The sequence below is a fragment of the Vigna unguiculata genome, chromosome 11 (assembly GCF_004118075.2).
Source record: "Vigna unguiculata cultivar IT97K-499-35 chromosome 11, ASM411807v1, whole genome shotgun sequence".
NCBI lineage: Eukaryota > Viridiplantae > Streptophyta > Magnoliopsida > Fabales > Fabaceae > Vigna > Vigna unguiculata.
Genome location: NC_040289.1, coordinates 16,302,129 through 16,323,532, shown reverse-complemented (window position 1 = coordinate 16,323,532; position 21,404 = coordinate 16,302,129).

Sequence of the window (21,404 nt, the reverse complement as noted above, 5' to 3'; positions counted from 1 at the left end):
TTATTTATGCTTTCCAGTGCTGTTCCAGTTTCATTTATCATGTTTTTCACTGCTTCGTCAATGTTTCTATTCAGTTTTGGTGTTTCTTTTTGCACCTGCGTCAGTCAGTTTTCTAGTTGCATCTAGTATTGTTTTGGGTATTTAATTTATGGCAAATGATTGTTGTTGACCAAACTGTATCTCAGTTATTGAAGTCTGATTGTGTTCAGAGTTCTGATGAGGTTTAGGTTTAGTTGAAAGCATAGGCACTTGTTTATTGCAGCATTCTATGCCTTCACAAATGCTTAAATTTTCGTTATGTGCCAAATTGTTCCCTCTGGATTAGTATCCTTGATTGAGTTTGAGCGCTGCATCAATATATTTGAGCATTCACGGGTTTCATGTTTCCTTCTGCAATTCAGATTTGTTTTTCTCAATTCATGTCCAAGTTTTCCACATATTGCTTGGTCATTGGAATCTAAATTCAGAACTGTAATCTGCGTCTATTTACTTGAGCTGCCATCATTTGATTCAAAGTATGTTCGAGTCTTGATTCTTATTACTGCTTAGTATAAACTTAACTGAATCTAGTTGGTCTTGTATTCTTTTTTTTTCAGTCCTAGCATTGTTATGTGTTAGTGTGTAATTCAGCTTTGGTATCATTGTGTTGATATCTGGATTGAAAAATCAGTATGAACATTTTGAATCTGCTGCATGCTGTGTTGTGTCATTCTCTCAAATTGTATACATCCACTGATTTTCGCATATTCAATTTTTGTGTGTCAGTTGTGATATGAAACTCATATGGTGCAGTTTCTGTTTGGCCACTTGATTCGTGTGAAACTTTGTTGCATCAGGTATTTTATTGCACTATCTAATACTCTTTCCCTTGCTGAGTATTGTTTGACATTGTGCTTCGTGGTGTCGTTATTTTGGCCAAATATGTTTCCTTGAATCCACTTCAGATTGTATTTGTTATGCAGCACTATTATGTTGTCCATGTGCATCTATGTTTGCTGAAAGCACTTTATTCCTGCTGATTTCAGAATCATATATGTGTTGCTTTGACTCCTTATTCTAGTGCACTTTCTGTTATGCTTTATTCGTGTAAACAGTTTTGTTGTGCATTTTCACTCCTTCTTGTGATAATTTCCTGAGTGACACTGAATTTCCTACTATTTTTGTTGGCAAACTGTATGAGTGAAAGTTGATGCATGACTCTGCCATTTCTTTGCACTGACCAAACGTTTTCTGTCTTGTCTCTGTTTTCAAATTGATTTTTGAGTTGAATTATTTACTTCTACTCTGTCATACGCACTTGCTAGTTGAATTGGAATGGGAAAACTGAATTTGCTGTAAGTTGTGGCTTCAAACGCTAATAAGTCCAAACCAATTTGAGAGTTGAAAGAAAAGAAAAGAATTCTTGAAAAAAAAACAAAACATAAGCAAATCTGTTTAGACAAATCTGCCACAAAATGTTATGGAATGAACTGAGTGTTTGTGTTAAAGTGGCCTAGTCACCACAGCATAGTTGTACTGTCCATTTCAACTCTGTTTGCATATGTTCTCACTCTTGATTCAAGTTATTTTTTTTTAGTCTTGTTTGATTTTAGTTTTGTTCATCTTCCTCTAGATACATTCCTTAGGTTCTCTTTTGTGTGCCTCCTTTCTTTGATAGCTTGTTTTTTTGCTTGTCTTTGTTGGCTATCCTTTGAGTTTGTTTATTACATCCATCACTTGATGTTGTCCTTGCCTCAATTTGAGCTTTTATTGTGTTTCTGATTTTTACTCTTACACAGTTTGATTTGCACTTGGTTCTATTTTGATTTTTGCACTCTCACTGTTTTGGCGGCCTTTGTAGGTGAAACCTCCTCCTGAAGGTGGAGTGGTGAGTGAATCTATTGTGAGAGTACATTGCCGAGACAATTGTGGCATGAGCTGGGCCTTCAAAGGAGTGCAAACACTTGAGGGCTACCATTTTGGGGGGCTGGACAGAGAGGGTGATTAGTTTTTGTTGTGTTATTCCTGTTTTTCATGTCACGGTATTTTGTGGTGTAATTTTTTTCTTATTTCAGTTTTCTCCTTTTATTTGGCTTAGGTGGGAAAATGCTTTAGAGCAATCCCATCCTTAGCATTTAATTGTAATAGTTTTTAAACGTGTAGTGTGAGATTCAAGGGGATCCAAAGGCCACTTGAATTTTCACTTAGGATTTTTGTCTAGTTTATATTTTCAGTCTTTATGTTTATGTTTGCAATGTCCAGATTTTGTGTGATTTGTATGATTGTTTCTATGTTTTAGGTCACCGTGATATCTAGGTGTAATGCGTCTATCACCTAGTTGACCTTCTTTTGGTCTTTAGATTTCACTCTATTCACACACTTTGTCAAATTGTTTTTCACACAATCTGTTTTCATTTGTATTTTTATTGAGAATTTTTGTGAGCACATAGTTGACCATGAGAAGCTTTGTGCTAAAAGAGAACAAGAGGAAAAAGAGATAAAAGAGGAGAAAAAAAGAGAGGAAGGAGAAAAGACAAAAGAGGAGAGTCTAAGAAAAGCAAAAGAAGAGAATGAGAGAAAAGACTTAGAGGAAAGAGAGAAAATAAGACATGAGAGTGAGTTTCAAATACAATCACCAGTGGTAGAATTAAAGATCGTTTCAAAAGCAAAAAGGGAACTAATTGTTAAGGATTTGGTGTTCAATCCTTCACCAATTCCTTCCATTAAGTTCCAATTTTCAAAGCGAGTTCTCCCATCTTTCAACTCTATTCACTTTATCATTAAATCTTTCAAGTTGTTTTTCTCTCAACCTTTTTGTTTCCCATCTCATTCCCTTATTTCATCCTCATCCACATCTTGTGTCAAAACACACTTTGATTCTAAAATTCTTTTTCAAAATCATCTTAGTCAAAGTGTAAGACATTGTTTTTGTGAAGTGGGTTTAACATCTTTTTCAATCTTCAATAGCCTATTTTCACAAATTTCCCATTCAATTTTACTGCATGGTCATTATGATTTTAATTCAATTTTATTTGATAACTACTACAGGTTTGTTTTTTACCCTGGTGGACCATTCAATATAGTTGTTGTAAGCCTTTCTCAACCCTCTTGATCTGAGGACAGATCCTCTTCAAGAGAGAGGGGATGATGTGACCCCAATAAGACTTATAACATTGGGCCAACGCCTAAGCCCATTCCTTTTAATTTCTTTTATTTTCTATATTTTTTTTAAATAAATGTGTGCCTAATTGGCTTTCTTTTATCGTGTAGCCATGTCTTAAAATGCAGTTCAATAAACTTTGCATTAGCGCCTAGCTTGGGATCTACAACCTAAATGCCTCATTTGTTGACGCCACATGTGTGCTCCATCTTCATCATCATTAAGCATTTGAGCCTATTTAGGTGTATTGGATCTGAAGCCCATTTCTTCTCCTACACCACACGTGCAGCAAGCATGTGCCTCACATTTCACTATGCCTGCCCAAATTGCTTTCTGCATGTGCATCACCAATTCTTCACGAGTGTGTTAATATCAGCGTACTCTATCCAATCCTACTACAACCAATCTCTAGTCTTTAATTGGGCCGAGACTCATCATCCAGCAGCCCAAGTTGAATCCGCCCCAACCCACACCTGCTTTCACACTGGCTTCTTTTTACGAAAGACAACATTCCTACTAGGGTTTGCCACCTCTATTTTGCGTTTCTTTTGGAGTGTCGTTTAGGTTCTTCTTTCACGCGTGCCAACCAATATCTCATACCTTAGGCTAGCATTCTGTAACGTTGTCTAAACCTAAACCTTAGCCAACGGTTCTCATTTCATCTTTGTCGTTAGGTTGGTATTAGATGACAACCACCTTTCTTTTCTGTTTAATTTCTGGCTGCCTTTCTTTCCCTATAAAAGGTAGGCCAACCTTTTGTACTGTTAAGCTTTGATGAATGAGATTTTCGGTAGACATCACTCCCACCGTTCATCAGCTCACCCTAAACCCTAGATTAGGTTTTAGCCTCTTAGGGTTTACCAAACCAGCGAGAAACCAAAGCGAACCGAGTGATAACCTTCTTAATCGAACCTTTCCGCTGCGTTTCCCTCGCTCTTCGCGAGTTTCAATCGAGGGAACGCCGATTGGAGTGCTTTTCCGGCGTGTATTGCGACGGAGGAGCCTCATCACATTTCAAACCACAACCCAAGGAATGCCACGTGTTTAACCCCTATCCTGAGCCACATAGTTGCATTACAGTTTCCTATTCTAAAGTAGTGTAGTCTTCATAATTAGACAAGTTTTAGCACATTTTCTTAGTACTTATTGGTCACTTTTTGAGTTTTAGTAGAGATGTAGCTTTTAAGTTGATTCTTAGATTTATTTAGTTATTTCAAATATGTTTAAACAGTTGATGCATGGCATTTTCAGATATTGGTTTAGTAGATTTTTTGCCTTTAGCTTAGTTTAGTATGCTTTTGTTCTATTTCGTGGTTGGAGTTATAGGCCAGTCACCTGACTAGTCTATTATAAATCTTCTCATTGTATATTTCAGGGCTAGTTCACAGATAAACATCAAGCTGTCTGTGCTCATTACTGTTGGAAGCTACCATCACACAATTTTATGCCAAAAGGATGAAAAATAGATATAAAAAAGGGCATTTGTCAAAGAAATGCTATGAAAATTTGTCAAGTACCCCTTCATTGTTGTTGGAAACTATTAGGAGAAGATATAGTGCCAAATGCAGTAAAAAATTTGCAAAAGGAAAAGAGAACTGGAAAAGGAAAAGTTTGTATGAGTTGGAATGCTATTCTTGGAGAAGAACTTCCTAGTTGGCAAAGGAATTTCCTTGTCTCTTGGTGTCAGGTTAGTAGAACAAAGAGACTAGAACTATAAGTTGCATACTCAACGTCTATTCAAATTCTAATTGGTTAAAGAAGGCTAAAAACTATGCTAATTACTAAAAATAATAAGAACTGCAAAAATTCACCTATAAGAACCTATACATGCATCCAAAGTGGGTGAAACATAAAAGTGAACCAATCCTAAGATAAAACTCAAATGTAAGTTATTTTGGTGATAGATAATATTTTAAGTAGACTTTTGCCTTGGTGCAGTTTTCTAATCCATTTTTTCTATTTTTAGTGCTCTACTTTCAATACTGTAGGCATATTTTGATTTATTAGCAACTTTTAATAGTTGGTTTTGTTTCAGGAAATCCTTTGCCATTTAAAACTTGTTTAAATACTTGCATATTAGATTTTAATTTTCGATTACTGCAGTTTTGGGTTTAAGTTTAGTCTATAATGCATCTTTAGGTTAGCATAGTTAAATGTTGCAGCTTTAGTTTTAATAACTAGTTAGCTATAAATCTAGATGGGTTAAGTGAATTTGAGTTGTTTTAATAAGTTTAGATCTACTTATGGTAGAAAATTAGTTTTTAGGCTGTTTTGTTTTACTGTAGTTTCTGGTTTGAGTCTAGTCTAGAATGCATCTTTGGTTAGCATAGTTAAATTTTGCAGCTTTAGTTTTAATAACTAGTTATCTATAGTTGTAGACGGGTTCGGTAAATTTGAGTTGTTTAAATAAGTTTAGAGCTAGTTAGAAGTAGAAAATTAGTTTAGGCTGTTTTGTTTTCTATAGTAATTTTAGCCTAGTGGAGGTGCATAACATAGTTATAAAAGGTCGCAGTCTACACATTTCACAACAAAAAATCAAACAACGATCAAATATAATATGAAAATATATTCCTTACAAATTTATTCCAAACTTGTTGAACATCTCCATTTTCAATTTCCCAGGCTTTGTTCACACGAGCATGCTTCCACAATTCTTGATAAGGAACGCTACTAACATTTGATCCTGATTCCTTTATCTATTTTTTGTGAAAAATAATCAAACTGGTTAGAAATTAACATTAGCATCATGTATATTGTTTATTTACTTATATATTGACTTACCATTTCTTGTTCTAGGTGTGTATACCCCTTACGTGAGGCCCTATAAGGGTACTTACAGTGTGTTGCTCTTTCCTTATTTTTTAGGCTTTTTTCCTATATTGAAAGATAGTAAACAAATCATATGTACATGAAATAAAGGATAAATTTATTGTATTTGTATATTGTAGATTACTTGGAAACATGTATCCATACGCCTGGTAACAAACTCTCTCCAAACATCCTCACTAATAATTGATGCATAATTCTTAGGAGGTATAGTAGGAGGATTATCTAAAAACGACATATTTGCATATGTAGGAGTTCTATCTTTAGCACTTGAGATATGCATAGATTCAGCCACCAAAGTGACACCACTATTTTGCATAGTGCTTTAATTATCTCGTTCTTTGGTATAAAATATGTACCCATTAATCATATAAGTAGTGTAAGAGAAGAATTGAAAAGTTGGACCATTTGCTAACCATCTCAATCTGCTTGAAATTAAATATGAGTTCACATTTAACTCTGCAAAAATGTGGCTTTTTAGCAATTGTATAAAAGTTGCATTGTGTTCTCTAGTTATCCAATTGTCGATCCTTGTTGGATTTAATATTTTAAGCATGTCTTTGTGTCTCTCAACATATGGTTGAACTTCATTGTCATTGTGTAGAATATACAATTGAGCTTGTTCCCAATCTTTCCTCGATATGGTCATTATGGTATTTCTAGTAATTCCTTCTCCAGTTGTTCTCTCTAAGTGTCGAAACTTGGAAGTCCTATTGATTCAACATTAGAAAGGTAATTAGTACAAAATTCAATAGTTTCTTCGAGTATATATCGTTCCACTATACATCCTTCTGGTCGACTTCGATTTTTCACATAGCCCTTCAATATCTTCATATAACGCTCCATTAGGTACATCCAGATATAAGCCGATCCACAATATTGTGTCTCTTTAACTAAGTGAATGGTAAGATGAACCATTATGTCAAAGAAAGAAGGTGGGAAATACATTTCAAGCTCACAAAAAGTTACAATAATTTCTCTTTCTAGTGCTTGCAATTTTCCAGTGCCAATCACTTTGCTACAAATGGCTCTAAAGAAATAGCATAGTTTAGTTATGCTCCATCTTACCTTTTTAGGCAAAATGGAAAGTATGTCTATCGGTAGCAAATGCTCCATGAGAACATGACAGTCATGAGACTTTAGCCCTTTTAGTTTTAGATCTTTCATAGACACTAGGTTCTTGATGTTTGATGAGTACCTCTCTAGATCTTTATCTCCTTGTAGAAACTTATAAAACTCAATTTTCTCCTTTCTAGATAGAGTATAAGCTGTTGGAGGTAGATATTGACATTTACCTTTCTTTATTGGTGTCAATTTTGTTCTAATTCCCATGTCAAGTAGGTCCAACCTTGCACTGATGTAATCCTTAGACTTTCCAAGCACATCCAACAAAATGTACCTATAACACCATCAAATAATTTTTTTTTTCAATATGCATCACATCAAGGAAATGTCTAACGTACAAGGACTTCCAATATGGCAAATAAAAAAAGATTGACTTTTTCTTCCACCCACTTGTGACTAGACTGTTGCAAAAGGTGTACCAAATTTGTTGGTTATATCCTTTACTATCAAAGACTTTATCACCAAACAACTATTCTGGAGCTCGACATTCTTCTACTCTTCCATTAAACGCTTTTCTCCACCCTCGATAACGATGTTTTGAAGGTAAGAATCTACGATGGCCAAGAAATACATTTTTCTTACCTTGTTCCAATCGCACCCAATTTGTATTATCTTCATATATAGGGCATGCACGCTTCCGTTTGATACTATATCCAAATAGATTACCATATGTTGGAAAATCATTAATTGTGCCAAACAACATTGCCGTTAGCTAGAAACTTTCTTCCATATAGCCATCATACACCTCTACACCTTCGTTCCACATGTCCTTCAAGTCTTCAATCAAAGGTGCCAAGTATATGTCTATGTCATTCCTTAGTTGTTTTGGACCTGGAATTAACATGGACAACATCATGAAATTCTGTTTCATGCACAACCATGGAGGTAGGTTATATATAATCATAACCACAGGCCACATGCTATGCGAGTTGCTTTGCATTCCATGCTGATTTATTCCATCACTAGACAAAGCCAGGCGCAGGTTTCTTGGTTCTTTCCCAAAATTAGGGTCATCATGGTCAACTTTTGCCCATTGAGGAGAATTCGCAGTGTGTCGAAGTATTCCATCACATATCCTTTCCTATGAATGCCATCTTAAGTTCTTTGCATCTTGTGCATTACGGTACATGCGCCTAAATCTTGGTATTATAGGAAAATACCATACCACTTTGATTGGTGCTGAACTTTTCTTATAGCACAATGCCTTACATTTAGGACATTTATCCAATTATGCATATTCATTTCGAAAAAGAATGTAATCATTTGGACAAGCATGAATCTTCTCATAGCTCATCCTAATAGAGCTTAGCATTTTTTTAGCATGAATCTTGTGGTAGCATATCTTTTAAAAGTGATAGTAAATCAGTAAAGCTCTTATCAGACCATTCATTTCTTGCTTTCAAATTGAATAATTTTAACACGGCTGATAGTCTTATGAAACTAGTACAACCATTATACAATGGTGTCTTTGCATCCGTTGTCAACCTTTCAAACATTTGAGGACAATCTCGCATATCCTCTTCGATAACATTTGCAATCTCCTTAACTTGGTCTAACTCATTTGTTGTCTCAGTCTCTTTTGGTGCATCACTTATACTATCATGGAAATCATGATCTATATCATTTTTTCTATTTTCACCATGTTTGGTCAAACATGAATAACTTTATCAATTCCGTTGCATACAAAATGCTCTTCCAACTCATCTGTGTTGACTACCCTTGAATGACAACACTTGAAGCAAGGACAAATGATTCTATTAGGGTTTTTTGCATGCTCAACTGCACATCTTCGAAACTCTTTAACCCCATCCTCGTATTCTTTTGATAATCGACTAGCAAACATCCATTTTCGGTCCATATTTTCTTGATCTATCATGTTAGTTACTAATATTAACTATATATAGATGCTAAGATACAACATAATAATAAAAAAGAAAACTCCTAATCTAATAATTTAATTTTCTAACAAGAAGGACTGTAAGCCCCGGAAAAATTAAGTAAATAAATAAATATTTATTTAATAAATGTAAGGGAAGGAATCTATAAAGTAATTAATGCAGAGAATTATGACAAAGGAGCAATGGTAGCTTAAGTTCTTAGACACACTTGGTGCATTTGAGGGGGACTAGGGTTCAAGTCTTGCGTATGCCATTAATGTGATGTTTTAATTATTTAATTTATTGTGGGCGCATATATGAACATGTGGCATGATGTTATGAGTATATGTGTGCATGATATGTCAAGAAACATCTACAGGCTAATGGTTGTGCATATGATTGATAATTGGGTGGATGTGAGTTCAAACCTTGGCTAACACAAAATAGATCTTTTTACACTTGGATTATTTTTGGCTACATTAGTAAGTGATCAAGAAACCCTAGCCGTCTCCAAAAAAGCTAGAGAGGTAAGGATCATGGCAATTGATAAGCTAAAACCACCAGTTAATTGTAACGGGACATTAATGTAGTAATTACTAGGGTGAAAGCTTAATGAATGAGTAAAGTTGGTGTATGAGAGGAGGTATTTTCATGTGGTTGCTTAAGAGGGTTTTCCAGAATAGCAAAACTAAACCAAAGGGAAGTGTTTGTGGTGAGAAGGTGCACTTAAATATAGGAGAAAATACATAAGGCAATTTTGGGCCAAAAAGGGACGTTAGGAGCACAAATGGAGTAGGAAATCCAAATTAGGGGAGCTGCCATTTCCTGTTTTAATGATATTATATGCAATTGCGTTATATATATATATATATATATATATATATATATATATATATATATATATATATATATTGATGCATGAACGTCTTCTCCTAAACCAAATTCTTATATCATTTAACTTCTTGATGATTGTGTTGTATGTGGTTTTAAAGAGAGTATGTGTGTGTTTGTAGTTTTCATTGTATTGAGTTGTCTTTGTGAACTCATCACTGCTATGATTATTATGATTCTTCTTTCTACCTTGACGTGGTCTTCAAAGTTTTTTTTTTCTATATATGACACTTATTATTATTATTTACTATTATTATTATATTACTACTACTATTATTATTTCTATTATTTTATTTTACTATTTTATTATTATTACTACAATTATTATTATTATCATTTATTTATTTTAATGATGATTTTATTATCATTATTATTCTTTTATTATTATTGATTTATTTTATTATTATTTTTTTACCTTACTAGAATTATTATTTTATTATGTTTCATTTTATTTTATTATTATTTTCATTAGTATTATTTTGATTTTTTATAGTTCCGTTTTATTATTATTATTATAATTATTATTATTTATATTATTATTAATATTATTATTATTATTTATATTATTTATATTATTTTGATTATTATTATTATTATTTTGATTATGATTATTCTTATTATTATTATTATTATTTATTTTATTTTATTTTATTTTATTTTTATTAGTATTATTTTTCTAATTTTATTTTACTATTATTGTTATTCTTATCATTGTTTTGATTTATTGATGATTTTATTATCATTGTTGTTGTTTTATTATTATTGATTTCCTTTATCATTATTTTATTTTATTTTATTAATATTATTGTTTTACTAATATTGTTTCATTTTAATTTATTATTATTTTCATTATTATTATTTTTTATTTTTAAAATTTGGTTTTATTATTATTATTATTATAATTATTATTTATATTATTATTTTATTATTATTAATATTTATATTATTATTATAACTATTTTTTTTTATTTTTACTTTTATTATTATTATTATTATTTTCATTTTTTTTATTTTATAATTATCTTTATTAATATCATTATTTTATTTTTTTATTTTACTATTATTTTATTATTATTCTTCTTATTATCATTGTTTTATTTTATTTATGATTTTATTATCATTATTATTTATTATTGTTGTTTTATTTTATTATTATTATTTTATCTTATTAATATTATTGTTTTATTATTATTATTTCATTTCATTTTATTATTATTCTCATTTTCATTATTATTTTTATTTTTTTGTTTTATTATTATTATTATTATTATTATTATTATTATCATTATTGTTGTTTTTTTATTATTATCATTATTACTATTTTATTGCGCGTTCAAAACATATGAAGGAAATTATCACATATTGTGAATGAGGGACAATTTCAATAGAAGTAAGTTATATCGATTATATATATGTGTGTGTGTGTGTGTGTGTGTGTGTGTGTGTGTGTGTGTGTGTGTGTGTGTGTGTGTGTGTGTGTGTGTGTGTGTGTGTGTTTGTGTGTGTGTGTGTGTGTGTGTGTAGCATAGTTTTAATTAAGTACTTTAATTTTTTTTGTTGTAGTATTTTCCTAGTTGTAGCTGTCAACAATATTGTGGCAATCAAATCATTGAAGTTAGGGAAGATTGGTGTTTTTATCTCATTAGTAAATGCTTATTATAGGTTGGTATGTTATGCTTGTATCTTTATAAAATTATGTCATTGTTGATGCTAATTTGAATCTATACATTTCATTTTAATGTTGTATCTAGTTGGTGGTAAGTATAATTTCTTTTTATTGTAGGATCAATTGGCTGGGGAATATTCTAAGACTATGTTTGGTTCATATAAGCCATGGAATTAGTGTGTTAGTTCAAGCTTGTATTAAATTTTGTTACTCTTGAGGCTTGATATTGGTTACTTACTTGGGTCATTTTTAGTTAGATACTTGATTTTATACTGGCTACTACACTTAATTTTTTTTTTGTATAAGTGTATTACAGTAGTTTGTTTACGATCTTTAAAGGACAACTTGCAATGCATGCATATTATTATGAATCACATTTTGTTATACTTTTGATTGATTTTAATAGTTGTCATATAAGTTTTATGCAGATATAACACTAAAATAAGAAGGAATGAATGAAAAATAAAATAAATTATAAAAAAAAAATCAACCCAATAGAGAGCATTTTTTGTTCAAAGTGTTGTGTATTGTAAAAACACATTTGTTTAAATGAATGAAAATAAAATAAATTATAAAAAAACGCATCTAATAGAGAGCGTTTGTTAATGAAAGTGTTGTCTATTGACGTGCAGATAGAGAGCACTTATTTGGGGAAGCGCTATCTATTGACGTGTAGATAGAGAGCACTTATTTGGAGAAGCGTTGTCTATTGAAAATCATTAAAGAGCGCTTTTCTGCAAGCGCTTTCTATTAATAGACATCTCTCCAATAGAAGACGCCTAAAAGGCTTAAGTGTAGTGGAGTGGAGTCATTAAAAGCTTAAGTGGGAGTCATTAAAACCTTGTATGAACAAAAAATGTGTTGTCTATTAACAATTTTGACATAGTGTAGTGGAGTCATTAAAAGCTTAAGTGGGATGTAATTGCAAGTTATGGGTATTTTGTAATTTTGATTGTTAAAGCTTCTATATAAACTGAACCATTTTTATCAATGAAAACAAGTTGAGTTTTATTCAGAAAATATTAGAGTTATTCTCCTATGTTCTTCAATGATTCAAGAACCCCTTGGCTGTATCAAAGGACTTTCCCATCCTTTATGTGTTGTCTCCCTTGGAAAGAGTGATTCTTTCCTTCTACTTTCATATTCACCTACTATTCTTTCTTTTTCACCCAAACTATAAAAACCCAATTCTACCAAGATTTATCTTGTGGTCATAGCTCTCGTTCAACTCACCCAAAATTAGTGATTCTTAAGCCTAAATTAAATTTCAGAATGTGAACTTTCACGATGTTTAGGAATCACCTCAATTGGAGTTCTATAGCTTAAGATATTGACGTTTCTAAATTGTTGCCAAAACTAGAATTTTAGCAACTTTCCAATTCACCTTTTTTCACTATTTTTCCAAGTTTCCTACAAGGTTTTAACCCTAAAGATCCCAAGTCAGCCCTTGAGAAAATGGGATTCACATCATTAATGCTCATATCATCACATCAAAATGGATCATCAAGAACAAATATAACCCTGACTACACTCTTGAACGATTGAAAGCACAACTCGTTGCATGAGGATTCAACCAGATTGAAAATCTCGACTACTTCGAGACAATCAACAGTTTTGTGATGGCAGAGCTTCTTCCAAGCTACATGACTAACCAAGATAGAGACCTCCAAGGAAGATGGCAGTACAAAAGTTATGGAAAAGGGTGGTGGGTGTCTCAATTTTATGGTGTTTGGGGTGATGAGATGGTGGCTCCTTCTCCAAGTTATATGACTCAAAGGGGAGAGACTGTGGAGGTGTTTAGTGCAATCTCATGAAAGGTTGGGCCAACTCAAGAGGAGGGCGGTTAGAGGAGACCACATGGGATGAACTAGCCTTGGTGACCTAAATGAGTAGTATGACACAATTTTAGCAGCATAACATTACTCTATTCATAGGTAAAAATTCATGGAGGGAGACACCTCTATTTATAAAGTAAGGTGTCTCCAAAGTAAACCAAAAACACTAAAAAGGATACATTGAACCAAACCATAAAAAGCCCACGTTGGTGAAGGAGAGCAAGACATGTGACACTCTAACTTTTAGAAAAACTCTCCACTCCTAGAGTGTCATGTGGAAAGCCACATTAGAAAAACTTCTCCACTAAGACAATGACAAATGGCCATTACCTTTATAAGAAAACTCTTCACTAAGAGCTTAGCATGTGGCCACCATGTCTGATGGACCTTGTCACACAAGGACATCTAAACTTCACCTCATCATCACTTCTACCTTCGTAACGTTGCGTAAATTGTATAAATTTTTCTACTCCTTTCTCATACTCAACACTGATGCGTGGCAAGTAAATCCAGTCTCGATCCATACGTTTATATACTGAAATTGTGTGAACAATTTCAGTAATCTTTAAATGAATGATAAACTCGCTTTTGTATTTAAGGTGTGACCTTATCCCATTAAAAAAGATTCATTTCTTCTAGTTTATTGGTACATATTAATTTTAAAATACATATCTTAAATTTTACGAAATTTCGCCAGCATTTCGCAATGGTCTTCAAGTTACATGAAATGAAAGTGATTATTAACCACAGTCAAATATGCACCCAAAGATCAATACAAAACACAATTGACAAATATTCATGAATATTGAGATATGTATATTAAAATAGACATGCACTAATAAACTATTAAAAAGTGATTAATATTCTTAAACTGTCCAACCGGACAATTCAAGATTGAATACATTTAAATTATTAGTATTGTCTCCTTTTAAAAAAAAATACATATTCTTTAAAAAAAATACTTGGAGACAAGTAAATAATTTTCGTATTCAATCTCAAATGGGAAACTATGGCTAACTCCATGCAACAACAATTTGAGATCAAACAAAATAAATTGATTTACTTTAAAATATAAATAAATAAACATACTAAATAAACAATATACTAAACACTTATAAGCTCATAACAAAATTAAGAACCTGGAGCGTGAGACGTGAGTAGCAACGAAGGAGAATCAAAATTGTACCCACAGTCGGACAACAGGGATAGTACGTGAACACTGTCAAAAGTTTACAATAAATTCTCATGAAATTGATACATACTAGCTCCTAGGATCCAAATTATCTCCTAGTACAAACAATCCAAAATATCTTCCATACTTTTAATAATCTCAAATTCAAGATTGAAAATATAAGAACATACAAACAATCCAAAAAAATTAAATCCAGGCGAACCCAAAAACAATCGAAATCGTAAAAATAAACATACTAAGGAGCGGGGGATTGAATGGAGGCAATGGCAGCGGCACCGGAAGAACCTCCTCGAGGTGCGTGCAGTGGCATGCAGATTGAACAGAATCACAGTGACCGTTGGTGATGGTTGCTCGAAGAACACGCAGCGGCTCCGGTGGCAGTGCACGGCTCCTCGACGGTGCAGCGACGGTGGTGGTTGGTCGAAGAAGAAGAAGAAGAAGCTGCGGCGGTGCGGTGCAGGCGACGAAACGATGGCCTGAAGCGTCGGAGGTGTGCGGGATGGTGGGAGCTGTGCGTCGGAGGTGTGCAGGACGGTGGGAGATGTGCGGGACGGTGGCGTAGAGCTGCGCTGGTCGTCGGAGAAGGACGGTGCGGTGCAGGCGACGAAATGCTGGCCTGGAGCGTCGGAGGTGTGCAGTACGGTGGGAGTTGTGCGAGACGGTGGCGCTGGTCGTCGGAGAAGATGAAGGCTGGCCGGAGAAGGTGAAGGCTCGCAGAAGAAGTCAGAGAAGATTAAGGTCGCTGCACAATGAAGGAATTGGGGTTTTTTAACCCTACGAAGGGATACTGCCTCGATTATTCGAAACCGAGGCATATTGTACCCTTACTGCCTCGGGTAGGCGCTGGATCGAGGCATATTGTCTCACTACTGCCTTGGTTATTAGAGAACCGAGGCATATTGTTTCAGTAAAAAAAATTCAAATTATAAGTCAACGTAGTGGTCAAAAATTTTACCTGTCTCTACTGCCTCGGTTAAGAGAGAACCGAGGCATATTGCATCAGTAAAATAAATAAATAAATTAAATTAGGGGTCAACGCGTAGAGTCAAATTTTTTTTAGCCATATGCCTCGATTAGTATGACAACCGAGGCATAAAAGATGAATTTAATTACAAAACTGCCACCGCGTGTAAAAGCTCTAATATGCACTAGTGTGTAGCACGAAAATGAAGAGGAGAAGGTTCATGGCTACAGTGGAAATGGAGTGAAATAGAGGAGTGGATTCAAGCTTGAAGGCTCTTAATGCAATGAAGGTGAAATGGAGAGGAAACCTATAAGAGAAATCTATTCTAGGGAAGGAGGCTAGAAAAGTTCTTGGTAGAAATTAGTCTAGCAAAGTGAATCTATAGGAAAAAGGTGGAGTACTCTCAACACTTATTCTATTACCAATCCAAAGTAACCAAATACAAGAGTAGAATGGCCCCATTTGTAGGAACCATGGTTGGCCAAATGAAATGAAAATGTATCATGAAATGAAATGGAGATGTAGCTAGGAGAAGAAGCACAAAGGTGGTTGTATGATGCAAAGGAGGAAGGGGTCTAATGCCATGTGGCAAAGTCACACTCTCCTTGCATACACCAAGTGGACAAGAAGCTCTCCAAAGCCTTGTCCTCCAAGCTCATTCTCAGCCAAGGGATTTGAATTGGGCTTGCATTAGCCCAATTTGGAAACTAAACAACAAAGTAATTTTGTATTTTTATTCTACATGACCTAACATGTGGCCCAAAATAAAAGCTATTCTAATGCTCCAATAATGTGTGCTCTCATATTTTGATGTCTTCTTTAGCCCATGAGAATAGCATAGGAAGCCCATGATGAATTTGATCCTCTTGAGACAATCCTTTTTGGATCCTTCTAAGCATGCCTCTTGTAATTGGGCTTCTTGGTGGGCTTTGGGCTTGAGATGCATGTAGGCCTAAGATTCGGCCTTGAGCATGATGTGGGCCTAGAGGGTCTTCATCATTGTCTCTCCACCAAGCTAGGGTTACAAAATTGATCACCTAAGATTAGCTTAAGCTAAGCGCAAACATTGCCCTAACTTAAGCAAGATTGTTCAAAAACCCTATACTACTTGGCCTTAAATATAAGGCCTAAAAGAAATCCTACACTACATGACCCAATACAATGCATAAATATTCTTAATCTACTATAGATACTCCAAAATAGCCTAATAGATAGAGCTTTGTTTCACCTTGCATAGATGACTCCAACTCCTCTTGAAAGTGTTTGGCCATGGCTAGGAGGTATTCCATCATCCCCCCCACCCCTCCCCCTCCTTCTCCCTCTTCAAGAGGATTTGCCCTCGATCTTTAAATTTTCATGTGAACATCCTTCCTCCTTTTGGAGATATTTTTCTTTCCTCCCTTGGATCAAATACCCTTCTACACAAAACAAAAGACAAAGTAATTGTTATTAGAATAATCATCCAAAGCATGTAACTCCCAAATATCATACACCTTTGATCTATTGAAAGATCAAGGCATTGGATTTGAGGAACATTCCTCTTCAAACTCTTGTTTTCTTACTTAAATTCCAAATCTACCCAAATTAAGACTTCGAAATCCTGACTGAGAAAAAAGGAAACACACTCAACGAAGGTGGTAATGCTTCCAATTTGTAAACGAACATGATACCATAATCAAACAAGACGTTAATGTTTCGAAAACGTAGAAATTTCTGAATTCAAGCATGTAATAAATAAATTAAATTAAATTTCAAATAGTCTAATCATTAACGTCAAAATTGAGTCAAAATTGTATTTTATATGGCTCATACTATGTGTTCCTGCAGAAGGACAAATAAGATAAGTTAGGCACGAGCGTCACCCTACTATGTAGTCCGCTATCTCCTTAGTTGGCCTCTTCCCATTCGATACATGCCGGCTTGAACCCAGGAGGGGTTACCTGCAGAAGAATCTCCGAAGCTCAAGTAAGTCAAAGCTCTCAAGAGTCAAATCAGCAATTAATGAATGCGTACCTTTAAATGATGGGGTCCACGTGTATTTATAGACATTAATGACGTTTGACCATTTCATGGGCTGGGCCTTGACTTGGGCTCTAGCTTGGGCCCCAGCTTGGGCCATGAGTGAGCCTGGTCCTAAAGCAGTTTCCAGAGGTGTATTGAAGTGGGTTAGCCTTCTAGGCAAGTAGTCGGTTTTGGCCGGCTACCTGTCTAGATGGCTAGTGCTAGTTGTGTCCGGGTGCTGGATGGTATGTGGTTTTAACGTGTGTACTTATTTACTTGATTGGGTTTGGCTAGGTACAGTACACCAGTCCCCCAGCCTTGTCCGATATGGGTTGTCGGTCAAGGATAACATGTGTTGGTGAACTAGCAAAACCGGCTAGGTGTGATACACCAGTCCCCCAGCCTTTAAGTGTGATGAACAGTGTTAAGGCTATGAAGTGTCAGAAGGTAGGTGAAAAGGCGTCAGGTGGTCACATCGTTAAACTTTTGGCGCCGTCGTTTTTTATGTGTCATACATTTCATAATGATGGTGTCGCTTGGTCTGGGATTCCATTTTGGCGGGAAGAGTTTAAGTCGTTTGGGATCGTGGACTATAAATATAGCTTTGAATGCAGCTGATGGTTTACTTGGTTCATTTGCGAGTTTCGAAATCAGAGATCTTGTGCGCAACATCTTGTCCGACTAGTTCCCAAATTCCGCCGACATCTTTCCGTAAAAAATCAAACAGGTATGTCTAGTAGCGATAGCTCATCGTTATCTACGTCTAGTAGTAGTTAGAGTACTGAGTCGGATAGGAGTAGAGGTGACCGGCTCCGTGGAGAGGGTGTGAATGTTGGAGTTGGCACAAGCGGGGTGCCAATGGAAGTAGTGAGGGAGATCCGAGAAGATCCCCCTGAAGAACTGGAGGAAAGCAACTGGCCGGCTAAGGGTGGTTATGCGTGGGTTGCATCTGATGTTCGTGAGCAGTCATCCCTGTTCAGGTGGTCTCGTTTGCTGAATTCCTGGCTAAACTGTACACCCGTCATCTCTAGAGGGGTCAGTGGAGACATTGTTTCATTGGAAAGAGTGAGCGCCATAGACCGGGTATGCCATGGGCAAGAAGGGGCTACCGAGAAGTTCTTTTACATGTATATGTGCCATTTTTCTCAACTGCATATACGTCTACCTTTCGACGACTTTACCATGGGCGTGTTGCGGGCTTTGAATGTGGCGCCTACTCAACTACACCCTAACAGCTGGGCTTACTTACAGGCTTTCCGCATTTTGTGCGAGTCGCTGTACTTGGAGCCTTCACCTTATGCGTTTTTGTATTTCTATGATACCAGACCCCGGAGGCCGGCTACATGGTTGTCATTGATAAGTCGTCCCAGCATTAGCAGGTTGGATGCATTCTCCCAGTCTTTCAAGCACTTCAAGGATGGATACTTCAAGGTTGTGGTGAAGGAGGGAGGTGAGCAGCATTTCCTGAATGCGGATGGGAGTACAAAGTTCCCTTTCAGTTGGACCAATAACCCTTCGCGTTACAAGGATATGGGGATGGAGGAGTTGTCGTCCGGAGATAAGGAGGTGGTGGGGATGTTGTTAAGATTTGTGGATAAGTTGCCCACTAAGGGCTTAGTTAGGGTTTATAATTCGGTGCATCCGATTATAGATATTGAAGGTATCTGTTTATTACTTAAACTGTGTTAATGATGCTAAGTTGTTTTGATCCGAGTTGTGATATGTTATTGCAGGACATATGGCGCAGTCTGGCAAGAAGAACTTGGCGCTCTTTCAAGCACTGAGGAAGGAGATGGCCGCCAAGGCCAAGGAGGCTGGGAAAGCTGGTGTTCCCAATCTGCAGGAGTCCGTGGTGGAAGTGCATGTACATGGCGGCACGAAGAGGAGGGCTGAGCTTCCGGCTCGACCTGGGAAGGGTAAGGATGTAAAGAAGATAAGAGCCGCTATCCTTGGGTCAGGTGATGGGGCGGGATCGGCCAGCGGGGAGAAGGCGCCGGAGGCCGGGCTAATCGAGTTGCCGGAGATATCCGTGAGGAAGGATATCTCGATAAACTTGCCTGATACTGTTGTGAACTCCATCGACAATATGGAGGTTGATCATATTGTGAGGACCATGGTTGAATTTGGGAGTAAGGCATTGGTGTTGGGTAGACGTGTGGGGTCCCTTTACAGAAGGGAAGTGAAGGAGGTGGGGGAGCTGCAGGGTAAGTTGGACAAGTTGGCGGAGGAGAAGGCGGCGTTGGAGAAGGAGAAGGAAGGATGGGAAGCTCAGAGAAAAAGGTTGGTGTCGTGGAAGGTTCGTTGTCTAGACTCTGAGGAGAAGTTGAATAAGCGGATAGGGGAGATGAAGGAGGACTATGAGGATCTAAAGGATAAGTATGATGGGGCTGTCGGTGAATTGGATGACCTAAAGAACAGTGTTATTCAGGAGCATATAAACGGCTTTGAGAAGGGGTTGCGGCAGGCGGCCTTCTTCTATAAGGGTGTGGATGCACTGGATTCAACGTTTGATGTAGATAAAGATGTGGTCGGTGGAAAGCTGGTAGGGGAGGATGAAGAAGGTGAGGAAGGGGTTGGGAGTGAGGCGCCCGAGGCAGAGAAGGAAGCGGATGTGACCGTGGAGGGTGATGGTAACCAAGCAGCTTAGGATGTAGTTTTTATATTGTTTGATTTCGCAATGAATCCTAAGTCTGTAATAACTCGTACAATATTTTGATTTGTTTTTAATATGATGCATCTTGTGGATATATACATGTTTTGTGGTTGTTGATGATAGCATGTGATAGGAATATGAGATATGTTGTATGTGTATTTAAATAAGGGAACGTTGTTGGCGTTTTGCGAATTAAAACACAAGTAGAGGGTGTTCGACCCAGGCCGCTTACTTGTGGTAAGGGTGGGGAACTTAAACGAATTAAACACAAGTAGAGGGTGTTCGACCCAGGCCGCTTACTTGTGGTAAGGGTGGGGAACTTAAACGAATTAAACACAAGTAGAGGGTGTTCGACCCAGGCCGCTTACTTGTGGTAAGGGTGGGGAACTTAAACGAATTAAACACAAGTAGAGGGTGTTCGACCCAGGCCGCTTACTTGTGGTAAGGGTGGGGAACTTAAATGAATTAAAACACAAGTAGAGGGTGTTCGACCCAGGCCGCTTACTTGTGGTAAGGGTGGGGAACTTAAACGAATTAAACACAAGTAGAGGGTGTTCGACCCAGGCCGCTTACTTGTGGTAAGGGTGGGGAACTTAAACGAATTAAACACAAGTAGAGGGTGTTCGACCCAGGCCGCTTACTTGTGGTAAGGGTGGGGAACTTAAACGAATTAAAACACAAGTATCATAGAGTCATAGAGTAGGGAACCACTCATTTTATTGATTGAAATGGGGGTGCCTCGTTAAAACCTCCTTGGCCAAAACCCTCCTTAGGGAAAAAAGACCAAGTGAGGAAAAAGAGTACACCCGTGGTTACAAGTATGGTGTATGTTCAACTGAAATAAAACTTTAGGTGGGATACATTCCATGTGTTGGGGATTTCTTCCCCGGATAGTTGTTCTAGGCGATAAGCCCCACCTCCTGTGTCTTCTCGTATGCGGTATGGGCCGTCCCAATTGGCGGAGAACTTGCCATCCTTCTTTCTAGCACTGCTGGCCATTCTCCATACTAGGTCTCCTATGACAAATGATCTCGGGTGCAGGTTTGCGTTATATTTCCTAGCGGCTCGTTGTTTGGCGGCGAGATTGCGTATTTGGGCTTTTTCTCTAAGTTCGGGAAGGAGGTTGAGATGCAAGGCCATGTTTTGGTGGTTGTGAGCTAGGTCGTATAGTTCTCGGCGCAGGGAAGGTTCGCCAATTTCCACTGGTATCATGGCGTCTGCGCCGTATACTAGGC